This window comes from Brienomyrus brachyistius, chromosome 9 (assembly GCF_023856365.1).
Source record: "Brienomyrus brachyistius isolate T26 chromosome 9, BBRACH_0.4, whole genome shotgun sequence".
NCBI lineage: Eukaryota > Metazoa > Chordata > Actinopteri > Osteoglossiformes > Mormyridae > Brienomyrus > Brienomyrus brachyistius.
The window spans coordinates 12,920,009-12,931,986 of NC_064541.1; the positions used below are offsets into that span (position 1 = coordinate 12,920,009).

General features: G+C 47.8%; 1 long non-coding RNA gene across 1 annotated transcript in view; it reads left to right on the forward strand.

The window, feature by feature from the left end:
* LOC125748242 (uncharacterized) overlaps positions 1–10,129 on the forward strand; it is a 54,509-nt gene extending 44,380 nt beyond the window's left edge. Inside the window, exon 3 of the long non-coding RNA XR_007399499.1 lies at positions 9,942–10,129. This is a non-coding gene — a long non-coding RNA (uncharacterized LOC125748242). The remainder of the gene's footprint in view (positions 1–9,941) is intronic.
* The last annotated feature ends 1,849 nt before the right edge of the window (positions 10,130–11,978 follow it).

Here is an 11,978-nt window from a genome sequence, read left to right on the forward strand (position 1 = left end):
GAAATAAATAGGCATGTTTATCTGCGTGTTCCTCTCAGGAAGCATCCGTGCTGGCTAATGAGCAGGATGGGAAAACGCAGACTAAAGTGGTGCTGGGTGCTGTTCGGTATTTTGCCAGCTGACTGTTGGAGCCGCTTCTCTTGGTTTATTTATATGCCTCCCTGATTTACATGCCGTCACAGGCTATGGATCTAATTGCGTTAAATCGCCTCTCGTGTAATTAGCCCTTAAAAACGCGATCCTATTTGAGGAAAATAAGGGGGCAGAGGGCTGTAAGTCAGGCTGACTGACACTGCCCACCACCCCACCCCCGCCCAGAACTGGCTTTCCCTTCTGTCTCAGCGTTCCTGACCCCTCCCTCCAGCTGGCATTCACGGAGCTGGGCTGAGCACAGCGCTCCAGCGTTGCTGCTCTGGCTGCAGCAGGCCAGATCACAGAGGAACGCCAACCTACCAGCTGCTGACCGGGGGAGGGGCTGCACCAACCAGCCTGCTGCTGACAGGGGGAGGGGCCATGCCAACCGGCCTGCTGCTGACTGGGGGAGGGGCCATGCCAACCTACCAGCTGCTGACCGGGGGAGGGGCTGCACCAACCAGCCTGCTGCTGACAGGGGGAGGGGCCATGCCAACCTACCAGCTGCTGACCGGGGGAGGGGCCACGCTAGCCCGCATGCTGCTAATGGGGGAGGGGCCATGCCAACCTTTTTTTGCGAAGGCGGTAGGGCAGATACTTGAGTCCAAAAGGATGAGAGCCTTGTACAGTAAATGAAATGTGACTTTATTTGCCACATATAGAAATATGAGTAAAGGTACCATGGAATGTGTTAAGGTTAGTATGTCCCACCTGGTTCCCCTATTTTGGGACATACACACATGGGGTGAGAGTGCAGTTTAGGGTCTGAGCACAGGGTCACCTACCTATCCAGAGCCCCAGAGCATTTGTCGGGGGGGGGGGGGGGGGTTCAAAACCAGCGACCTTCTGGATACAGGCACAGCACTGACCTGCTGACCCTCAGTCCACCCCCAGCGTGGCTCCCTCATATTCTCTGACACATTCCGGCACATGCCGGTCACATGTCCCATGACATCCAAGGCCCCTTATACCGCTGAGGGTGACCCCGTGACCTGGAGGGTAGCATGTGCCCCAGATCGGCCCTGAGAGAATCACGCGGCAGGGAGGCGTCTGGCCGTGGCGTGGCGGCCTTCGCCTGACCTGTGAAAAGGACCACGCACTAACATTTCAAGGGCATCCGCCCACTGGGGAGCTCTTTATAACCGGGGGCGGGGTGCTCATTACGGTTGGCGGGTGCTCTGAAGGCGGCATGGTGAGAAACGCAGAGATGGCTCGCCAGTGTGGCCTCTGCAGTGTTGTGGGGGCGAGGTGAGAGGGACAGGATTCGGAAGTTTGTAAAACATGGCATGTTTTTAAAAACTTCAGAAAAAAGATGACTTTGTCATAATACTGTGTGTGTCTGGTCATGTGACTGACAGGTGTCTGCAGTGAAGCCTGCTTAGATATCCCAGCATGCATGTTAAGCCAGTAACACAGGGGTCATATAAAAATTGGATACCAGGCAGAAACTCGAAGCTTGTCAGATATTTGTTTGTCTTTCACTTATACTAACTTCCTCCCTCACTGGACTGAAAGTATCTGCACATTAGCACTTTCTCTTCCTTAACACAGCGTGATGATTCTATTCATAGTGTTTGCAAAATGTTAAAAAGCACCACAGGGAACCATTTAAAGCAGTTCCTCTTAGATTGTTCCGGAAAGGGGGGGGGCTCACGGTTCCGTCATGGGAAAAGGGGGCAGATCGCAATGTGCAGCCGTTAGCGTACCACGCGGCAGCCGGAAAAGCATAGCCCTGCAAGACGGCCGCCGGACGAGGTGCGGCACATGCACTGGCCCGCCGTGTCCCGTCCGCTGGGGGGTGAAAGGGGCAATGTGGGAGGGGGGCGGGGAAAGGGGTAGCATGGCTCATGGCGTAGCCAAGTTGCTATTAGCTGCAATTACAGGGAGGCTTTAAAAAACAGATGCGTAAAGGCTGAAGTTGTAGAATTAAGTTACCTAATTACCGGTTACCGAGACATGAGGGGCTGAACTAGCACTTTTATTTTTACTCTGACTTACATCTGTTTTTTACTCAGCTGTTTTCCAATTAGTGACAGATTCCAAGATGTTTATCAGAAGATAAGTCCTGAAAATGAACCGTCAGTATTCCGTGGTTGTAAAAATCGCTTCCTTCTTTGACACCAGGAGTGTACTGGGTTTCAGTATGGACGACTTAGCACAGAGATACAAAAACAATGAAGTATTGATAATATCATTCATGTTTCCAGTGCAATGCAACTCCTTTTGTCAGTTTTGTAAGTTTCCACCACTTTAAACCCTTTCAGGGGTTAAAAATAGCTCCTGAACAGAAAGTTACTCAGTCTGTAAATGACTTACCCCTTCAAAGGCCAGAGGATGCTAATTTGCACCTAGACGATGACCTTAATTAATCGATGGAGACCACTCAGGGCATAACCAAGCGCCTCCAGGACCAGAGTGCCTTCAGAACACTTCATTACTTTCAGAAATTATTTTTATAGACGCTTCTCAGTTGCAGCAGCTCACTGGACCTTTAGGTACGAGAGCTCGATATCACCCCATCGGCTCACACTTCACCCCAGATTGCAAGCTTTCCCTGTGTTTACAGGGGTTTCCTCACACAGAATTGCATGGTTACATGGCTTCTCTAAGGTACCAATACTGTGCATGTTCTGTGATGGACTGACGTGCCATATAGTACATCTGCTTTATCTATGCCCTGGGCTTCCTGGAATAGGGCCCAGGATCTCTGTAGCCCACTATTGGATAAACGGTTATGGAGGATGAATGTTTCACGATGCTTCAGTGCATATATGTACTGTGTAGATGTTTGTGCATGTATTTAAAGAGAGTTGTACGCACGTTTTTGGATAAGGCTCATTCCTCAGAGTATAATGTCCTTTGATTTATGAACAAGTTTTGAAAGACACAAAAAAAAAAACCACCATCCATTTTGGACGCGATGTTAAACCCACGGTGTAGTGGGGATGTAGGCTGGGCCAAACCGTCGGGGGCCAGCATCTGTATCTCGAAGCTCATCCCTTTTGCTCAGCCAAAACACTGGATGTGTCTATGAACATGTGGTCAAAACTTGTGCAGCTAAGTAAACCAAATAGGCATGTGTGAGGTGAACATGGCTAAACGTGTTGTCACATATTACAAAATGACATCATATATCCCATTAACCCTGATAATGACATCATATATCCCATTAACCTTGATAATGACATCATATATCCCATTAACCCTTATAATGACATCATAACGATCCATGATTCAAAAACTGATGATTCATTTGTTCACTGGACACTATAACACTACAGCTTCTATCCCTGATGTGTCTCTTGTATGTATATTTGCTAAATGTCTGCCGTCACTGCTCTGTTATTTACTGTGGCTCTTTTATGATATAGTGCGCAGGAAGGATTTTACGCCACTCTGTACACATGACAAATCTTCAAAACCGAAATTGAAAACGTGAAACTCGAAAGCGTCCCTGTGGTTAAAAAAGCCGTCGGTTGAATCCACCTGCTGGATTTGCCCCCGTCTGCCAGGCCCGTCCACCGGAGTGGCGAGGCGGGCCGTGACCCAGTCGCGACCATCTGCTTTGTGCGGCTCTGTGATTAATCGATCAACCACCGGGAAGCGGCAGCTATTCAAGACGCTCCAAAAGCGGGGAGCGGGTGTGAAAAGGCCTCGTGTCGTGTCGTGGGGTCGGTGTCGTTGCCATGGTTTCACCCAGAATCACAGGGTACTGCCTCAACTACATCTTTGGGGGGGGGGTAAGCAAGGGCAAAGGAGGAATCAAATCAAGCAATCAAGCAAAGCGGCACGGCGAGGAACGTCCCGGGCTGTGAGGCATCTGTGCCCTTTAATGCCAGTGGCTGGCGTGTCTGCTTGCTAATCGGCTGAGCTTTTCATCTGGCTAACAGTAGGGCCTTTTGCCGGCTTGCCTCTCAGCTGCCTGCGTCATGCTGTACACTTAAGGCCAATTCATACTTTCACAATTTGCACGCTGGCTTGTGGTTGCAGACGAGGGGATGCGATGTAAATTTCATCATCAGCGGTTGGCTGCGGATGACTGTGGTCGGTTCACGTTTAGCCCAGATTTTTATGTCGGGCGGAAACCTTGCACATCGACCGAGCATATGCAAGATAATCGATTAGCTATTTCCAGTAGGTGGCAATGTGGTCTTTAACACATCAACGGACAACGATGAAGGAGTAGAAGAAGAGTAGTCGTTGTAGCGGTTGTGGTGAGCAGCTGTATGAGGAGGGTCAGATGTACCTTCATATCTAATTGGTCATATTGGCAGGACATTATGCCGAGCTATACGGTATTTTAAAAAGCAGCACTATTCCTGCATTTTGAAATCCTGGCAATAAAATCCGGCGAGCAGGTGGAAGGGGTTGGGGTCCTGGCTAATTTTGTCGTAAGGATTTCAGTGGTATGCCTTCTTACCGCAGTGCCGGCCAAGTCTTGACTAGCAACTTTAAAACTGTTGTGGAAAGTTTACCCGTTTCACTACACTGCTTGTATTTGTGTAATTGCTGCAATGCATCTGCCCTCTCCCGGTCTGGCGGAATATCACTGCTGTATGCAGCTCCGACCGCGACCAGCCGCATCTGTGGCCAAATGGCGTACGACCGCAAGCTGCCGCACGGACGACCGTCCCTCGCTTACAAGTGATCTGACGTCACACGCAAAATCAAGCAAGACCATGATAAACACAGAAGGATAAGTGCTGATTTGTTTTTGTTTCTGCCTGGTTTGAAGGCATTGTGTAACCCCCCCCCCCCCCCCAGTGAATCATAACAGGGCTTACAGAGGGTCTGCGCTTCCTCTCTGATTGGCTGAGAGCAAAGGCACACAGTGTCTCGCTGTCAGCCCGCAGTGAAAAACAACCATAAAGGCACCTTCTCGTCAGCGGTCGGTCGTGTCCACGCTGGAGTCGATATCGCCACGAGTAACGCGCTCCCCTTACTTTCTGAAAGTCGCTGTTATGCGCCAAAGCGAAAAGATCCCCGTCGAGACGATAATCTGCTCGTCGGCACTGGTGCCGCACGTCATTCCCGCTGCCACTGGAACAGGTTCGACCAGAAGCTGAAGATCCTTCTACTTTTCTCTGCCATTTTTTTTTTTTTTTTACAAATCAACTTGATTCTAATGAACGCTGACCTCGTTACCGCATCATGTTTGGTCTGTCCCACTGACACTCCGTCGGCGCTGTAAAAGTGACTAACACGGCAGCTCACACTTCAGGGGGGGCCATAACCTTCTCCCTGTTTCTTATACTTTAACTACTTTTCTCATTTTCGCACCATCAAGAAGCACATTTGGATCTAATGTACTGAAGCCCCCCCCCCCAGGAATATTGAACCTCAGCTTCCGGCAGGTGGCAGAGTGGGTCGTCTGTACTGCGAGATTTACCAGTCACATTATCCACAAATGACCTGTGACGGGTTGGCGGCCTATCCTGGATAATTCCCTGCCTTGCTTCCATAGATTCCGGGATAGGTTCCAGACCCCCACGACCCTACACAGGACGAGTGTAGAAAATGAATAGATGGATAAATTATCCAGAAATTTCCAGAAATATTCCTAAGGGAAGCCTCTCTCGCTGGCAGAGCATTAATAGGTGTGTAGACGCACTTAATATGACTCCTAAGTGATTAGATTATGTTTGCTGCTTTTTGGAATATGACATTAAGAAGGCTCAGAGCTTTTATTGCTAATTAGTTAGCATAAGTCACACATGCCATGCGAGTGACCAGCGATTAGGTGCTGAGGTATGAGTGCTGTGCTTTTGGCTGGGTTTCTGATGTTGGTTTGGACACGGCCTACGAATGAAAAGTGTCTCTTGCTTCAGACGTCCAGATGGGAAGGCAGGTGGCCTGGTGTTATTGCATCCGCGCTTAGCAGGGGGGACGAAAAGCCGTCCAACGGCGCAACTTCACCAGTGGGTCACCGGCTGGTTGAGAAAACAGGACAGCAATTGAGGCGCCCCTGCCGTTGCGCCCGCGAGGGGCATCTGTGGACAGGGCGGCCGTACACTAGCTTTCCGCTCGCTTTCCTCGTTTAGGGTGTGCCCGTATGGCCGCCACCGGCATAGTGAAGCCAAATTGGACACAAAGATCACAAGTGGCTCGGTTGACTGGCCGTGCTCTAAGGGCTCGATTTCAGCAAGTAAACAAAACACGGCCCTTCATAGGAATTCTATTTTAAGACAGGAAATATTGTGCTGGCATTGTGGGGGGCAGCTGGTTAGGACACCGTTCCTGTGATCAGAAGGTCGGCAGTTCGGATCCCAGGGTCAGCAGTGTGATTTCACAGTTCGGCCCCTGAGCAAATCCCTTAACCCCAATCGCTCAAGGGCCAGACTGCTCCTGGTTTCTAAAAAAAATACAGCACATCACTTCAGGTAAAATAATCTGCCAGATAAATTAAATGTAATGTAAATGTAAGAGCATAAGAAATTTACAAATGACAGGAGGCCATTCGGCCCATGAAGCTCGTTTGGGGAGAACTTAACTAATAGCTCAGAGCTGTTAAAATCTTATCTAGCTCTGATTTAAAGGAACCCAGGGTTTTAGCAGGAAGACTATCCCATACTCTAACTACACGCTGTGTAAAGACGTGCTAAGGAAATGTAAGGAAATCCTCAGACAGTCTCTGAAATCCAGCACTAAAAGTGGGCCGACCTCACCTGTGGCTTTTGTTGTGTCATCAGACATAAATCGACCGTTTAAAAAATTAGCATTTCTCTAGTGAACATCAGAAACAACTTTGTTTTTTTTTGGAAAACATCACAACTGAAGCAATGCAGAAAAATTATTTTGCAGTATTTGTGCCTCTGCCTAAATAAACAAGCCCACTAGTGTATAACAGTGTTGACTTTGAGGATTACAGAGCAGATGAACTGTCAGCTTTTCTTTGTTTGTACCCATGGGGTGCTGGGATTGACGGCACGGAGCGTGACGAGCTTCCCAGTCTTAGCTGTAAAATTAAACCTCCATTTCTCAACCACAGTGTGGAAAAGCCCTGTCCTTCTCACAAGCTCTACATTTTCAGTCCTCTTTCGGAGAGGTGCAAGATGTTCCCAGTTTACCATTGTCTTTGATGCACTTTCCCTCCTTTTCCAGATTATCTAACGAAACATGCTTATCTGAGACGCTTTCTGAAATGGCTGAAAATGGCAAGAATTGCGTTTGGGGGGGGGGGGATTGTTACCAGCTGCCTTCAATATTTTCCTTGACATGCTTTTAAAACCCAAGACAAAAAAGAACCATTTATGGGGAATGTCTCATCAGATGGTGATGAGTAAGGTCTTTTCATAACAGCCTACCAGAGATGTCCGTCATCTCTGAGAAGTCTTTGAAATGACGCCTCGTACGTATGTCTGAGTTTCTGCGCAGTTGAATATTCTAAAACCAGCAATGTGGGGAAGGATTTTTAAAAAGAGAAACATTGTCCTTTAGGCTAATTTATCATTCACTGATAAACACCCTTTTAACAAGGATGTATCTAGCCATCCCAAATGACTATTTTTTTTTCTATAGAAAAGTCCAGGAATTTCTACTCAGGAACAGCCAGCGGAAATGCAAATCACGCTGAATAGCAGGCAGAGTGAAAAGCGGCCTCCACGGCTCCCCCTGTTGTACTCAGCTGCAGCATTTCCACGGGTCCCGGACAAGGGGAGGGTTAATCTTAAGTAACACTGAGTAACCCCCCCGGGTGCCATGAAGGAGTTTAAATATCACACTGGCCTGGGTACCGGAGCAGCTAATGGGGCGAAGGAAACTGTTTCTCTCTAATAATTTGGAAAGAGCATTTGGGGATTAATCAATTAAGGCAATATTAAGGGAGTAAGAGCATGAAAATTAATAGATTTTTCTCGGAGAGATCTGTTAGGATATTTCCCATGCAGCACCAGAACAGCAAAGCTAATCTCATTCTGCTTGCTTGTCGGCATTAGCGAGTGTAAGTATGCTTCATGAATGTGTACGTTGCTGTACATCTGCATTCTGAGATAGTATGGTCTCATGGTAATTTTACATTTTTATTTGTTTAACTGACAATTTTATCTAAAGCAGCACATTTTTGAGAAGGCAGAGTTAGCCAGTCGCTTGAGCAATTAAGGGTTAAGGGCCTTGCCCTAGGGCCCAGTGGTGACATCATTCCGCCATCCACTGGATTGGAACCAACAACCTTTCAGTCAAAGGCAGAGTGCCCTCCTGAGCCACATCCCAGCCGGCGTGCTCCCTTTGTCAGGAGTGTTAGAAATCTTTGGGCCAATGGGTCTGTTGGAGCATATCTCTTATCAAAACACCTGGTTCCTCTCCCCCGAATCTGCCTGAAATCCATCCAGATAGCCTTTCCAAACCTCTCCACCTTCAATCAGATTGCGGGTAGTAGAATCAGATTATGACCCTTTTTGCATGACATGCAGTGGCTGGTGGGTGCAGCTAACTGAAAAGTCAACTTAACCGCTAATCCATTAATTCCACAGTTTATATCACTGATAGGCTAAATCACTGATAAGCCATATCACTGATAGGCTAAATTACTGAAATATTTTAGGAAACCTCTATGTTAATAGGCTAAATCTCTAACAGGACAAGTTACTTCTTTGCTGATAGGTTACATTCCAATGGAAATTTCATAGTTTAAGCTTCTTTTCCACTGTTAGTTAATTATACATGGGGTAATGTTTAGAAGCAATAATAACGATATATTAATAATAAATGAATATATTAGCTAATGGGACAGGGTCAATTTATGTCTGCTCAACACTCAGAAATTTTTAATTACAGGCTGATTATTAATGTCATGGCAGTCTGTGCACTGTAATCTGTTTTTATTTATTTTTTCTTTTACATCACCGTCGGGACCATGAAATGTGCATCAGTAATAACCCGCCCTGGTTAACTGAACAGTAAAGTGCTCCCACTTATTATTTTAATGGGGTGAGCTGATTTTTAAAAGTGAGTCACTCGCACACATAATCTCTAGCAAGGCTTCTATCACCATAGCTGGTATATGGAGGTATTTGGTGCTTAGGGCTTTCGGCCATTGTGAACATCAGTGGTACAGAACTTTTTTAAGGAAGATGAGGCATCCTTCCATACATCCATCCATCCCATCCGTTCCATTGTCCGATCCAGAACCTGCTTCCCGGTACTGGCTTATGGTGAGTCTGGACCCAGTCTCCAGAAGGCAGAGGGATGGGTAGGATGCTGGTCCACACATTCACACTCACGCACAATTTACAAGCCACATATCAAGCCGAAGTGCATGTCTTTGGACCGTGGTAAGAAACCAGAGTAATGCGAGTAAAATCCTCGCAAACTCCCAGGCTCAGAACAGAGTGTGAAGAGAATGAAAGGCGTCCCACTGCCTCCCAGCATGGCGGCCATGTACTGAAGGACCTTTAACTGGCTTTTATTTTAAATGCATTTGTGCGATTCATCATCATAAGTTTACATCATGTGTACTGGATTGTACTACGGGGTGTAACGACATGCATGTGTTTATCTCAGCTGTGTAATGTCTCCGCCAACGGTACCTTCGCTAGCATTGGAGACAGCCGAACACAGAGGTAATTATGCTCATATTAGTCATCCAGAGGCCTCAGCTTCCATAGCGTTTTAAATTAATTGGATATTTTTTAGACCCTTACAGGCAAATATTTCTTCAAGCAGACAACTCCACTTTACCGGCTTCCTCCCGGAAATATAAACCCTGAGTGATAAATAGTTTCATAACCAAGGACGTGTGTATGTGTCTTTTCAAGGCTTTTTTTTTGCTCAAACTGACGTTTTTTCAAATGTTTTGTTCCCTTTGCGGACAGGCTGAAGAAGAAATCTCAGTCAGTGGACATTACCGCTCAAGGATATCCTGCCCCTTTGGTGACGGCAGCATCGCAGATAAACAGGGGCGCTCCACCGGTGGCCAAGACAACCACGTTCGAGTTGCAAGGAAGCAACGTGGCCAATTCTCAGCGCCACGGCCCGCGGGGCACTGAACTGAAGCGGTATCACAACCGTAGGTAAACGAGAGTGGCCGGAGCCCGCGTCTTATTATCCTTCTGCCTGCTTGAAAGTTTTTTCTTCCAAGTGCCTCACAGATGCGCTAAGAGCTCACGCTGCAAAGGCTGAAAAGCTGCAGGCGAAAGCCTCTGTTGTGAAATAATTACTAGACGGCCGGCCTTTAGTATTCTGCAGCGGCGATGTGACTTGGCTTTTGTGTGGTTTTCCGTAATGCAGTCAGGTGGGCCTTCGATAAAGGGTAGGTGTCAGGGGCGAACAAACTTCTCTGGCTGGGGGGGCCGGGGGGGCGGGGGGTGGCTAGGTGAGCCAATTGAGCTATTTTTTGGAGCCAAAAGAGAAACGAGAGGGAATTAAAAATGGTAGAACATGAAAAATATGCTAATCAAAGCACGGGGAGCCAGCAGTAAAATTCAGTGATGACACTGGGGGTTGGGGGTACCATTGGTAAAATCTGAAGATCGGGGAGGGGGGTATTTTTAAACCATCCATCCATCCATCCATCCATTTTCCAAACCGCTTATCCTACTGGGTCGCGGGGGGTCCGGAGCCTATCCCGGAATCAATGGGCACGAGGCAGGGAACAACCCAGGATGGGGGGCCAGCCCACCGCAGTATTTTTAACCAAAATTGTTATATAAGTTATATGCAGTAGACATTTGATCTATGTGTTTTGTTACAAAAAAAAAGTCTAGCCCACGTATGGACCCCCCCACACCCCATATTCCGTGATTAAATCTCTGTCCTTCACCCAAGTGCCACAGCATGTCAGCCATTAAGTTCAGGTTTTCGGAGAATCCTCTTCCTCCCCCCATATAACGAGATAAATTCCTGACACGTACGATGCTTCCGCTGCTGTTTTCCCGAACCGCAATCATCCGATAGCCTTTTTTTGGGGCGAAACTCCGCGGACTGGGGGCTTCCCTGTCACCCCTGGGAACTAGCAGTACGTTGTGCTTCAGCCAGGTTGAGGAGAGCGCTAATTAGACAGCAGCCAGTGACCTGTAGGAGGCGCTCCAGGAAGGGCAGAGGGCGTGCCATCCCTCAGACCAGGAAATGAGCTCCCAGGAGAGAATAATGGGCACCTTTCCATTGCAGACCTGCACAGAATTTCGGTGGTAATTATAGTACCTTTGCAATTTTTTCCTGCTGACCTAGTCTGTGTTCCAGCCCAAAGCATCTGCCTTTACATTCCCAGAAAAAGAATGTTGCCCAGAGCACAACCTGCCTCTTGTCAAGAACCCTCAAACGCCCATCTCAACCAGCTCTGTACCGAGGAAGGGAAAGTTGAATCCCAGCAACACGTAGACATGGCATGGGAACACAGATACCCCTCAGTACCTGATTGGTCCTCATGGGACCCTTGGACAGTCCCCCTACCTGCCAAACAATGGCATGGATCTTACCAGCGGGACAAATCAATATGCTCTCTGTGCTAGGAAACTGAAATGGTGTCGACTTGTAGCCAGCCTGCTTGTTACATGGAACAGGCCGCCTGTCTTATCCGGGCCTGTGGCTGTTAATCGGGCCTGCATGCTTAATGAGTGTGGCTTAAACTCGCCGTCGACACACGGCTGCAGTACCTCATGTGGCCAGCAGAGCGAAGCCTGAGCTCAAGAACATTCCCATCTATAGGCAGAAAATCTACACGCAGGGTCCGGACCATCGCTGAATAAAGGAAGGTCACTGGTTTTTGTGAAAGAAGGTCAGTGCAGAAAAATAATCCACCCACACCAAAATGGTGTGTAGCTGCAAACAAATGAGGACGTCGCTTCGATCCAAGGGCTGAATCGTATGATACGTGTAAACTGATTCGCTGTGGTCTGTTGGACGTCATTTAA